Genomic DNA, 14,390 nt, shown 5'->3' on the forward strand with positions numbered 1-14,390 from the left:
GGGGCAAAAGTAACAATTTTATATTATTTTATTTTTATATTAATTTAAACAATTATTATCAAACAATTATATTAATTTAGTAACATAAATATATCTTAGTGTAGGCTATATCTTTAGAGTTTTATAATTCATTATCTTCTTTTCTGTTTGGCTTTGGTTTAAACAAAGAGCAGAAGGGCTTATTGAAAAATGCAAATTCATTATCTGGCAGCAGGTGGAGCTTTTCGCCAGGAATATAGCCGTTTCCCCCGTAACCGCAGTAAACAAAGCAGTGCAGCACCTGACTTTGAAACCTGCAGCGCTCATATTTAATCAATTAAATAGCCTTTTAAAGTGTAAGCTATATCTCATTATACATGTAAATATACAGTTTTTTCACTGGAGCACCACCTGAGTCTTCTTCTCCCATTTCTACCAGTGATCATTGTTTCCTTCCCGCAGTAGGCTACTACCTGCGCACATATCTGTAGGTTGCCAAGTTGAGGGGACAAATGGGTTGAAATTTGTATGCGTCAATCGTGTGAGAAAGATGCGTTTCATGCAAGATCTGGCAACTGGACAACCTTGGAATTTGTTGTTGTGATTATTCATATAATGAGGTTTGGCCCATACAAATTACGGGAGTTTTACCGGAAGCGAATGTAGCAAACATATAAAACACGTCCAGTGAGATTTTTTATTTATTTATTTATTTTTGTATATATAAAGATTAAAAATACGGGAAAATATTTAAACGGGATGATAGCGGGATAGAATGGTAAAATACGGGAGAATCCCGGGGAAAACGGGAGACCGCTATTTCGTGCTCTGTAAAACCCAAATGTCTGTCATATAGCTTGTGATTGCGACACAGACTCACCTGATTTAAAATTAAATTGGTCTTATACAGAAAGATTAAAAACTTCACAAAATAAAATCATGAATGTAATTACACTTTATTTATTTATGCAAAAATCCATACAGTTACATACAATAAAGAATGAAAAGAAACATTCTATAACAATACCCAACCTATATTTTAAAATTGACAAAATTAAAATAACAAATTCATCGTCCATATCCACGATGCAGAAAGGTTCAGGCATCGCCTGCATAAAGCTTTTTCAACAATCACTGAATCTTCAATTGCAGGCTTGTTTTATATTGTTAATGTCCCACTGTTAATTGTTTGCCAATATCCTCTTAACTCTCAAATATTTAACGTGTTTTAATTGAGATTTAATGAAAATTCTGAAGAGCCAGTGTAAGTAATAAACATTTTTGGGGGGTTATTCCAAAAATGTTTATCCTGTTGTTATCATTTAACTCAAACAATAGCCTACTATTTCCTCCAAAGGTCACAACTGACGTGGACTATCCATCTGTTACTGGACATATGTGAGCCTCATCTTTTAATAGGCAATGACCTGCATACATTCTGAACCAGACAGAGTACTTAACCTATAAAGTACGATGTAAAAATAATTCTAACGAGCTCATTACTTATATTTAAAGATGATGAATATGATGCCATAGCCTACTAAAGAAGTTAAATTAAATTTAAAGTTAAATCTCATTGTACATTATTATTTTGCTGGACACCTGGGTAGGCCTACTGTTCTTTTGGGCATTTTGGAATTAATGTCATTTATAATTCCATATGTCATATGCGAAAATGTATGTAGAAGATGACACGGTTAAAGTAAGCAAAATTTTACGTGAATAGATGAATTAGATAAGTTCCACATGACCCACTGACATATTTCCATCATTGCACGCTAGATGGCGCAATATTAGTAGTATTTCATGATTTAGCCTAATAATTAGCTCGGCATGAGATTAGAACCTGTATTTATTGTTATGAATATGATTATACTTAATTACTAAATTTTAACTAAATTCAATATATACATTTCAATTATTATAACTTTAAAAACTCGCAAATATGAAAGGAATTTCTATTAACTCTCTTATCACATTATCAGATTTACTCACATAAATGTATTTTATTGTTTAGAATTAATATGTAATTCAAAACAATAAATATGTATTTGTATAAATTATTGACATTTTACTCTAATCTAATTTTTACGCGTTATTTTTCTTCCCTCTCGGTTGCTCTGGGTGACGCTACGTCTCCATGGTTGCAGCAGGGGAATCTCCGCGCTCGCGTGCGCACACGCACCCATACACACTGAATCACATGAAGCGAGTCTGACAAATCTGTGAGTATGAAAAATCAATATGAAAATCAGCAGAAAGTCGTCTACTAAAATAAAACTATGTGTTTAACAGCTTTGTGAAATCGTGTGTGCTCTGGTAATCCGCGCGACTTGTATTTTTGACGGCGGGGAGTGCGCGCTGAGCGAATAATTGTTTAGTTTTGTAGCTGTTATAGTCAATAACTTCTCACATATATTAATGTGTCATCAATATAAGTAAATGTCCGACATATTATCTTGTGAATGTGGTTTTTATGCAGTGTGGAAAATTAATTTGTCAAGGAAAGTGGTCGTCTGCTACCGGCGTTTTCAGAACAAAAGCGTTGAGGGGCTGTTAGCGTTAGCGCGCTGCTAACGGTGTGTGTGGAGGTATTTCTTTCTCAAAGCACCGATTATATTAAGCATTTGTGTTCATATTTAGTTTAATAATTAAACAGCACATAGATAATAAACGTATCTCTATTGTTCTGTGCTAGAAAATTGCTTTGTGTATAGAATGGGGCACAGCTGGACGCATATCAGCATCCATTTATCGCATAACGACGGAGAAAGTAAAAGAAAACCTCCATAACTTTGGGTGTGCATGAAAATTACTTGATAAAGTGGACATGTTGATTTTGGTTTATAACTAAGTAGCGCACAATAAAAGCAACAAGTTGTGATTAGGCTCGGTTTGTGCATGTGTGTGGTCTCTTTGTCCGGTATCGTGTCCGTCTCAAGTCTTTAAACCTTTAACGTTACTAATGATGCACCTATTATTTGCACAAAAGCGGTTATGTTCCTGTCACTCGAAAGGCCTGATGATTCAGTTCTGCTTAAACTGCGATTTGCGTTCTCAGGAATAGATGTTCCCAGATTAAAGAGCTCTCTTGTGCCAGGTTATCTATCCCGAGTTCATGTTTCAGTTTTTCTTCACAGCTGTAGTTTCAGATATATGCTGGTAGAAGGGAACACAAAGCTGTCGTTGCTGAGATGTGATCTGTGTGGAGTATTGGCTCAAGTGTTCCAGCTTTTTTGTAGTGTTTTTTTGGCTTTGGCACAGAAGGAGCATTTCTAATGCTTTTGTGTTGTGGTTTGTTTATGACTTTAACTTAAGATGCTGTAAAATCCTGAACAGCATTTACAAGATGCATATATTTATACAAGACATTTGAGTGCATCAGTTGACATGCTTTTAGTGTTTAAAATGTTTGATTTGTAGTTGAGACATGAAATAGTCCTGTGTTGTGACATGCCAAACTCCATCTAAAACATTTTAAATAACATTTATTTTATTTTTGCAGTTATGCATGCAGTATTTACAATTACGTATTAATTGAGACTACTTGCTATGTATTGTTCTACTTTTCTACATTACAATTGTATTTGTCGTATCGCTGGACTATTTAAAGGGACGTTCACCTCAAACTTTTTTTCTCCCTCATGTCATTTTGAACTTGCATGACTGATTTTCTTATGCAGAACACAAAAGGTGATATTTTGAAGAACAGTTTTGGTGACCATTGACTTCCACTGTATATACAAAAACACTTCTTTAAGATCTTCTTTAATATGCCACAGATTAAAAAACATCATACAGATTTGGAGCAGCATGAGGGTGTGTAAATGAAGACAGAATTTAAGTTATTGGATGAACTATCCCTCATAAAATGAGCTATAGTGAAGATGAAATCGGAAGAAAAATGGTGATAACCTGTATTTACCAGTTACAGGACAATATATTAATTTCCCCTTATACATATATAAATATTTTAACCTGAAATTTGGTTTTTAAAAGATTTTTTATGCATCAGCTATATTCATTCAAAAGATGCTTTTAATAAACTGACAAATGAGGAAGGATAATACACTGCAAAAATGTAATTTTCTTACTCAGTATTTTCGTTTTTTTCCCCAGTACAAATACCAAAACATTGTTAAATCAAGATACATTTACTTGAGAATCAAAATGACTTAAGATACTGAGTTTTGTTTTATGAAAATTGTATCAAAATTAAGTCAAGTTATGATTGGAGTAAGAAAAATAAGCTTAATTCAAACAAAACAAGATTTAGACCTATATCTTTCCAGTCATTTTCCTTCCTAGATAAGAAAATGATTTTTTTGCAGTGTACAAACACACTGTTAACATTAAAATTGGCTTGCAAACACAATCTCTAGACTTGTGTGGGAAAGAGATATATAAAGACGTTCCTATCACTTCTAGTGAAGTGAGAAATTCTCAGAATAGGTCAACTCCTGTGTCTGGTATCTGACTGCAGGTGTTACATAAATGCAGTCTTCGAGGCTAGTAGTTTTATTGTCAAACAACCTTATGGTATGTTCCTTTGAACTTGTAAGTGAGCCTGCCTTTCCTGCATAGTTCATTTGATTTGCTGCCATTGCCTCTAACTGTTCATCTAAGCAAACAAACATTGCGTCATCTTTGCAACCACCGACTCCGTTGCAGTGGAAATGTCCTGTAGGTGCAGGCCAGGAGGGTAAGCCCACCTCTAATCAGTCAGGCAGGAAGAGTTTAGGCTGGGATGGGTTTCCTCCTACCTGCCGTGCACTTCACGCTGCAGGTCACCAATCCGCCCTGCTGTTAGTAATGGAATGTTGGAAGAGTTTCTCTTGGCTCTGTACGCTGAAGTTTAACCGATGACGTAAACTGCCACCATGGGGCAAAGGGTGGCTTCCTCCACGGCAAGTGAGTTACTCCCCTTTTGTTAGGAAAAAGTGAGCGAAGCTGGAAGCTTTGTAAGAAAGGGAGAGATTATAAAGGGGGTGGGGGTGTTAAAGGGGTCATATGATGCTTTTTTAAAGATCATTATTTTGTGTATTTGGTGTAACAGAATATGTTGACATGCTTTAATGTTCAAAAAACACATTCTTTTTCAAATACTGTACATTATTGTAGGTCCTCTATGCCCCGCATCTCTTTGGTTTTGAGACTTTAGTCTTTGCAACTTCAGGGATCTTATCTATGCACAATCAGCTTGTAACACTCCAAAGAGAAAGGAAAACTTGAAATCGCATCATATGACCCGTTTAATGTTTTCTTTGATTTAGCTTTTTTCTCTGTTTATGTTTCCCATTATTTTAGCACCATCTCAGCCTCCCTGTCTGTTTTCCATTTCAACACAGATGCAGTAGTTTGTGTTTTTTTATTAGAAGGGTTACTTCTGTTATTCAACCCGAAACGCAGTGGGTCTAATCAAAGCAAGCTCCTTCATTCGAGGAAAGTCGACCCCCAAGGGTATGTGACATTTACCCGGCATGCATTTACTGAAGCCTGCTGCTGGGAATTCCTCCCTGAGAACAGTCGCGCGGGACCGGAGTCTTAGAAACCTGTTACTCACTGCTACATAATAGTAGTAGTTTCATAGAAGAAATAAGCCGCAGGACTCTCCCACTGCAATTCTGCCTGTCAATCAAAATGGCTTCATATGACTTTACCGGTGCCTGGCAGTTTCTGGTTGCCTGACAGCCACATAAAGAGGCGAAAAAGAGAACAAAGTAGTGGAGGTTTCAGAAGTGCACTGTTGCCAAATAAAGGGTTATGCTGCGATTCCCAGAGGAGCAGTTGTCCCCGTTCTCTTAAACTGGCATTTAAGGTCACCCTTTGGGTTCAGAAAGCACAATACAGTCATGTTTGGTGGTGTATACATGTATACGCAAGCACTGAGTGCAGTTTTGTAATAGGAACCATTTACTTTAGAGTGAATACTTTATACTTTAGAGTAACTTTAGAGTTACTTAAGACATTTTTAGGGATTGCATCACAATCAGATTGCACTTGACCACATACATGCTGGTGTAATAGATGGATCACATCTATTGTGATCAGAGTGTGTTCAGATCGCTGAAACCACATTTTTTTGTTACAGACAGTGACAGAAGTGACATAAATGTTTTTATGTAAATTTTTGTAAGTAGTCTTTCAGATCTGGTGTAACGTGTAAAAGTTGTCCAGCTAAACAATATCCTGATGCTAATGTATGTTAACATCTGGTGTAAAGGTGCCCTAGATGCGGGTCCATTTGATCTCCTCAGTTCAGATGTTAAAGACTTTTGATGTGGAAAAAAAGATTATTTCAGAAAGAAGATATTAAAAAAAGAAATATGAGAAGTAGGTCATACTGGCAACTTCATGGGAAACAAGTTTGACTACATTATCTTTTGTATTTTTTGCTGCAAAGGTGGAGAGAACAGATGCCAGTTTTGGGCATTCGGTTTGAATTTAATAAAAATCTTTGGGTGTTTGCTGAGAAATAATTTGCCCCTTATTACAAGTGTAGAGTTGTTTTGTTTGTTTTAAAGAAATTAAATTTTTTTTTCTATTTAGGATACATTGAATTGATCAGTGACAGTTAAAGACATGTATAATGTTTCAAAAGATTTCTGTTTGAAATAAACACTGTTTAAAAGATTTTCAAAAGATTTCTGTTTGAAATATTTCTGTTCATGAAAGAATATGGAAAAAGTATTAAGCAGCATTTTTTCTGCACTGATAAAAATAAGAAATGTTTCTTGTGCCTAATAAGCATATTTGCCATCACAGGAATTTTTTTTTTTTTAACATATATTAAAATAGAAAACTGTTATTTTAATTTGTCGTAATATTTCACAATATTAATGTTTTTACTGTATTTTTGATCAAATAAATGCAGCTTTTCTGCCATTTTCTTAATTTTTGCTTTTTCACAAATTGAGAGTACTTTCATTCCAAAATCAGTTTCTATGTCTTGAGACATTAAACTGTGTAAAAATGAGTTTGATCAAATTGTTTTTGTACATGTTTAGTTTGCAGGTATCTCTTCATCACAAGCGCTCATCAACACGGGCATGTGATGTTATTGCCGTCTCAAGTAGTTTGTAGTTGTCGTTGAACTGTCCTATTGGTTTCTTTTTCAACTGTACAAGAACAGTATGCTGATGATGAAATCTGCATTGTGCACACTGTGCATAACTTAGTTTATGCCTACAAAAATGAATATAATTTGGGATTTAGTCCCTCATATCTTGTGGATTTTAGCAACATACTGCAGGTGTGTTTATTTAATATCAGACTGATTGAAAGGCTAAGATCGTCTTACTCTGATCAGCTTGTTCTAAAACAATGCTGTGTCATGTTTAAGATGTGTGGTCTAAGTTAGTCATAGTTGACCCTAGTCATCACCAGCATATGTTTTTTTCACTCTCTCTCTCTATATCACACACACAGAAGGGTTCATTTCCTAAGGCTGAATGCTTTCTTAATGAGATTTCTCCATAATTCTCCTGCTGTCCCTTAGGTGATATGCTGGAGATCTGGACACTGTGTGTGGCTGCATGTGTTTGGGGTAGTTGAGGGAAAAAGGGTGGTGAGTGCCTCACAGGGAGATAAAGAGTCGTGGTGAAGTAAAAAAAAAAGAGAGCAGGATAAACTCGATAGAGCACGAGCTGGTGTCCGAACACTCCCAGGGGATTCTTCGTGGCCAGTGTACAGAGACACAATAAAGGGAAATGCTTCCTGTGGGGATCCCATAGAGTTTTGCATTACTGTATCTTTCTTTTGTGGGAATAGATCTCTGCAAGCATCATTTGCATTGTGCACGGCTTGCAACCCTGTCATTAAAAAAACAAACAGTGGTCCACAGGGCAATTGGGAAGCCCCTGAGCTCCAGTATAAACTATAGTTACCATGTGTTTGGAGAGTTTGAGGTGATGCAATATCATGATAGATATCCCAGCTGACTGAGAATTCTCTCTGCAGTTTCATTTCTCATGCAGTTTACACAGACACATGCATGTCATGCATGTTGGACAGTTCATTGCAGTAAACACAAAGTACTTTTACGTCATCTTGTGCTCATATTCGAACTGTTTAGATATGAATCAATCTGAAATCCAAACAAGTATCTGATTATGCACCAGCAGCTGTGGCCAAAAACGGCTGACCTGGAACCATGGTGACCCCTGAGAGAGCTAGTGTTTATACTGGTCCATCCAGAGTGAATGGATGCACGTAGACCTGTCATGTGAATTAGTGTGATTCTTTTGGAGTGTGAGATGCTGTGACTTTTTTTTGACATGGACAGGTAAATATAACATTTATTTTTAATTTGAGTTATATTAACTAGTTCTTTTAAGTGAATCAAAAACATACAGTGCAACTTGTAGTACGATCCCTAAACAAATGACTTATGAACCAGTTCTTTTTAGTGAATTAAAAATAAACAGCTCAGCGTGTCTAGTACAATCCCTAAACGAATGACTCTATTGAAACCTATAATTTTAGTGAATCTAGAACATATAACGTGACCTGTGTAGTCTGATCCCCAAATAAATGACTCTTTTGAACCTGTTCTTTTTAGTGAATCCAGAACATACAGCACCACGAATGTAGTCCGATTCATAAATGAATGACTCTTACAAAACATTTTTTAGTGAGTCAAAAATGTACAACATGACTAGTGTAGTCCGATCCCTAGATGAATGACTCTTATGAATCGGTTCTTTGTAGTGAATCCAAAACATACAGCGTGACCAGTGTAATCCTATAGATTCCTGAACACTTATGAATTGATTGTGCATGAATCAGTGGTTACTTTTTCCACCGAAATTACCTGGAACAATTTGTCGAACTTTTTTTCCCCACAGACCTGTTGCTGTCTGTGTTTCCATTGCGGTCTAAAGTACAGAGAAGATTAGGCAAATAGTCTGGTGACGTAGGTCTGCGCATGTTTCTCAATACCAAGTACGCAAATTTCGGACTTGCTTCCTCGGTAGTTCGGACTTCGCAAGTTCGACTCGGGAGTGTGAACTCCCGGGGACGGGACGACTCAAGTCCGGTAATGCTGCAAACAGCAGCGTACTTGATAACATCAGTCAGCTCGCCTTGGCTACTGCAATTTTCCTCACTGTATTTACAATAAGATGAAATATGATATCAAACACCACTGCCTCTTTTCATTTAAACATATTAATAGCCGCAGAAATTTAGTTCAAGAAACGTACATACATTACAATGAAACGAAATATTATATCAAACAGTATTGCCTCTTTTCATTTTAACACAGTAATAGAATAAAGACCAAAGATTACCTATTAGATTTACCCAAAACGAATTATACGCAGTTTCATTTCTCATGCAGTTTACACAGACACATGCATGTCATGCATGTTGGACAGTTCATTGCAGTAAACACAAAGTACTTTTACGTCATCTTGTGCTCATATTCGAACTGTTTAGATATGAATCAATCTGAAATCCAAACAAGTATCTGATTATGCACCAGCAGCTGTGGCCAAAAACGGCTGACCTGGAACCATGGTGACCCCTGAGAGAGCTAGTGTTTATACTGGTCCATCCAGAGTGAATGGATGCACGTAGACCTGTCATGTGAATTAGTGTGATTCTTTTGGAGTGTGAGATGCTGTGACTTTTTTTTGACATGGACAGGTAAATATAACATTTATTTTTAATTTGAGTTATATTAACTAGTTCTTTTAAGTGAATCAAAAACATACAGTGCAACTTGTAGTACGATCCCTAAACAAATGACTTATGAACCAGTTCTTTTTAGTGAATTAAAAATAAACAGCTCAGCGTGTCTAGTACAATCCCTAAACGAATGACTCTATTGAAACCTATAATTTTAGTGAATCTAGAACATATAACGTGACCTGTGTAGTCTGATCCCCAAATAAATGACTCTTTTGAACCTGTTCTTTTTAGTGAATCCAGAACATACAGCACCACGAATGTAGTCCGATTCATAAATGAATGACTCTTACAAAACATTTTTTAGTGAGTCAAAAATGTACAACATGACTAGTGTAGTCCGATCCCTAGATGAATGACTCTTATGAATCGGTTCTTTGTAGTGAATCCAAAACATACAGCGTGACCAGTGTAATCCTATAGATTCCTGAACACTTATGAATTGATTGTGCATGAATCAGTGGTTACTTTTTCCACCGAAATTACCTGGAACAATTTGTCGAACTTTTTTTCCCCACAGACCTGTTGCTGTCTGTGTTTCCATTGCGGTCTAAAGTACAGAGAAGATTAGGCAAATAGTCTGGTGACGTAGGTCTGCGCATGTTTCTCAATACCAAGTACGCAAATTTCGGACTTGCTTCCTCGGTAGTTCGGACTTCGCAAGTTCGACTCGGGAGTGTGAACTCCCGGGGACGGGACGACTCAAGTCCGGTAATGCTGCAAACAGCAGCGTACTTGATAACATCAGTCAGCTCGCCTTGGCTACTGCAATTTTCCTCACTGTATTTACAATAAGATGAAATATGATATCAAACACCACTGCCTCTTTTCATTTAAACATATTAATAGCCGCAGAAATTTAGTTCAAGAAACGTACATACATTACAATGAAACGAAATATTATATCAAACAGTATTGCCTCTTTTCATTTTCACTTTAACATATTAATTAGGGCTGGGAAAATTCTGAGATTCTGCGATTTTCCGAATGCATCGCGATTCTTTCTTGAATCGATTCTGAGCTTCGTTTTGAACAGCAGATGGCACTGCATGCTTCAGAAACTGCCGTACTCTGCTTGTTTCCAAATCCTTACACACACTTGAACCTAAAATAATCATTCATAAAATTTGAAAAGGTTGAAGCGAATTACAAAGGTGTTCACAGTGGGCTGTGTTTACATTAATCTCGCGTCATAAAAGCATTCTGATCTGAGGTGAAATTACATGACTCAGCCACACAAGCGCTCTTTAGCACTCTTCTTCATGAGCATTTGAGTGTGCAGATGAAAACTAGATTAGAGCGCCATCTGCTGTTAAAATCTAAGCTCATAATCGATTACAGAGGAATCGCGATGCATTCTGAAAATCTAAGAATCGATCCACGAATCGATTCTGCATCGATTTATCGTCCCAGCCCTAATATTAATAGATGAATAGAATAAGGACCAAAGATTACCTGTTAGATTTACCCAAAACGAATTATATCTTATGTTTAACCACTACAGAGACATCAGAGCTAGCGGCAAATGTCAGAAGGACAAGCAGAGTTGAGGCTGCTCTCGTTGGAAAACATGAGCACTGAGCGCCCGCTGATCGCATGGAGCTCATGTCTCCGAAATCAGCAAAACACATTTTCAAATAGGCACTGTCTTTATAAAGAAACCACAGATTTGAGTTTTAAACAACTACATTCTCGCCTGAAATACTTTAAAAACTACATTTCATGACACAATAACAGTAATATTTAAAACAATTATGCGAATAGGGTAAACGTACCTATTAAGCTCACATACACATTAAGCACACTTCCATATTTGAGCTCAGATTATAAAAAGACAAAATAATGTATTATCATACTTAGGGATGCAACGATACAATTTTTTCAGATCCGATCCAGAATATTCTGAGTATCGGCCAATTCCGATCCGATACCAGCGCAGTTTTTAAAAAAAAATCAGTGTAGAATTTCTATACTTCTGTGTTGACCTGATCGTCACTCTTTTGTGTGTTAAACACAATCTACTAAATATAGACAACTTCATTTTAATGAAAAATAACAAATGAAAAAATATATAATAATCTATGACAAAAATGCTATTATAAACTTGGTTAGTGGATAATTTAGCAGCAAATTTATTCTAGAAAAACCATGAGTGCACAATTTTATAAAATCTAAACATTTAGTGAAATAACATTATTTAGTGGGGAACAAATAAAAGTGAATAAGTGTAGGACTAAATCTGGTAAAAATGTTACACATTGCTCTCTGTATTGTTGTAAAATACATTAATGAAAACATAAGTAAATGTATTTATATATAAATATAAACAAATAAAATTAAAAGACATTTCTTTTAAATGTTTAGCACCGTAATAAAGGCAGCAACATATGATAGATAGAGGAGTCCTATCTATCATATGGCTGCCTCCATTACTGTGCTATACATTACATTATTAATAGCCTTATAGGACAGAACAAGAAACGCTATAAATAATCTTTCTTTGCGCAAAAGTATTATAATACGAAAAGCTCCAATACAGAGCGGCACAAAGCGCTTATGCGCATCCCGTGCACAGAATGATGCGCTTGAAGCAAGAGAAGCAGCTCCGCGTAGAGAAGTTCAAAGCACAAAGGAAAGAGATATTGATGCGTAGTTTATTAAATCTGTGCGATAGTATATTGAGCCTTTTCTTTTAACCGTTTTAAATCTCAGTTATTGTGCGCTCTTGGAGAGAGTTTCATCGTCTTGACTGTCGTAACCGAACGCGACACGCAGTTTGAATGCTGAATGGAGGATGACAGACAGACGCAGCAGAGAGAAGGGTTTATGTGAACTTGAATTTAATGACTTAAATATACATCTGTACCTCACACTGAACTATGGAACAGCTTCAGAACACTTAGACTTTGACTTTATGGTGATTTATAATGTGTTTGTGCTTTCGTGGGGCTTAACAATAACACAGAATAGTATTAGCACAATATCGGATTTGGATCGGTTCGTCTGAACGATACCTGATCCGGCAAAAAATGCTAGTATCGGAGCCGATACTGATCCTGAGTATCGGTTCGACGCATCCCGAATAGACATGGGCCGGTATGAGATTCTGACGGTATGATAACCTTAAGCAAAAAAATATCACGGTATCACGGTATTGTCGTTGCAGCTTTAAAATTGTGTTATTTTTAAATGACTGGGTAAAAAAAACAACAAAAAATACGTTTTCCCGCTGAACACAATATATTTTGTTTTTGAGCAGCATACAGAATATTAGGAACAGTAGAATTTGTTTATTTTTTCTTTGATTTGTTTCCTAAAAAGAAGAAAAATAAAGACGGACATCTTTATTTAACCTAAATCTGTAATTACAGTTATTTAATTTATGTAATTCCTATACATATCATTTATATAATTTCATATAATTTAGTTATATAATTGCATATACATCATTTGATTTAATAATAACCCAATTTGAAGGATTCACTCTCTGACCGCAGGAGGCGCTTCTCAAACACCAGATACTGCGTTTCCTTGGTTACCGCCGTAAACAAAGCAGCGCAGCCTGAAACACTGCTTTAATATAAACTATACAGAGATGGGATTAAAAGAAAATACCACGTAAACTTTTCTGAAAACAGTCAATTCCCCTCAGAAACACATTCATATAAACCCCCAAATCAATATTGAGGATTTTCTTCCAATAGTTCGTGCATCATGAACAGTGAGTGATCTGCCTGCTACAGTATTTTTCTCTGTGCGTCCGTTTTTCAAATCATGGTATACCTTGAAACCGGTAATCGGCCCATGCCTAATCCCGAATCATACTTGATGTCTTAACCAATTGATGTGTTTGTTACTACATACTAGGGATGCACCGGTTGACCGGCCATAAATCGGAACCGGCCTGTTTTTGCTTATAATGCGCGATCGGCAACCGGCCGGTTTTTTGTATTTTTTTCGTCCGATTTTTCCGGAAGTGTGCACAGAGGCGCCAGCAGAAAAAATACCACGCAGAGCAAGCTCACTGTTGGCGATGCACGATGAGATATTGGAAGAAAAATCTGAAGTGATTAAGGATACGGGCAGCCGTACAGCACTGGAAATGCAGAGCTACCTGTCTGAGGCACAGATACCAAGAAGCGAACAGCCGTTGGTGTACTGGCGCACACATAAGAGCCGCTTTCCTACACTCACTGAAGTTGCTCGAGTGTACCTGTCCGCGCCCTGCACAAGCGTAGACAGTGAACGTTTGTTCAGCTCAGCTTCTCACGTGTTGGATGAGAAACGAAACAGACTAACTCTTAACTTTTATAAAAAAATAACTCTTTGGATTTGAGACTTTAGTCTTTGCAACTTTACAGATCTTCTTTATGCACCAAGAGCTTGTAACACTCCGAAGAGAAAGGAAAAATTGAAATCGCATCATATGACCCCTTTAATTTTAATGTTGGATTGAAATGAACGTTGTTATTAGAGTAGTTAATCATTATCATAAGCGCGGCTAATGCTAATATAATGAGCATTAGAATGAAGTTTCTTTATTAACTATTTAATGCTCCTATAACTTTTATTAGGGTAAAAAAACAGGAGGACATGATGATATTTACTATTTTTACACACCAGAGGCTTTTAAATGAATTGTGAATCTAAAATATGCGTGTTAGAGAATGTACAAATGGTTAACATTGTCTGTGTCATATCAGTCAGAAGTTCTGGGCTTT

At 36.5% G+C, this 14,390-nt stretch overlaps 1 protein-coding gene across 1 annotated transcript in view; it reads left to right on the plus strand.

The window, feature by feature from the left end:
- Window positions 1-2,122: 2,122 nt before the first annotated feature.
- The window catches only part of LOC107714615 (protein tyrosine phosphatase type IVA 3), a 43,850-nt gene continuing 31,582 nt past the window's right edge, over window positions 2,123-14,390 (plus strand). The window contains exon 1 of the mRNA XM_016520520.1: window positions 2,123-2,204. The gene's annotated coding sequence lies outside the window, so the exon portion shown is untranslated. The remainder of the gene's footprint in view (window positions 2,205-14,390) is intronic.

Source organism: Sinocyclocheilus rhinocerous, unplaced genomic scaffold (genome assembly GCF_001515625.1).
Source record: "Sinocyclocheilus rhinocerous isolate Xijiao unplaced genomic scaffold, SAMN03320098_v1.1 scaffold3008, whole genome shotgun sequence".
NCBI lineage: Eukaryota > Metazoa > Chordata > Actinopteri > Cypriniformes > Cyprinidae > Sinocyclocheilus > Sinocyclocheilus rhinocerous.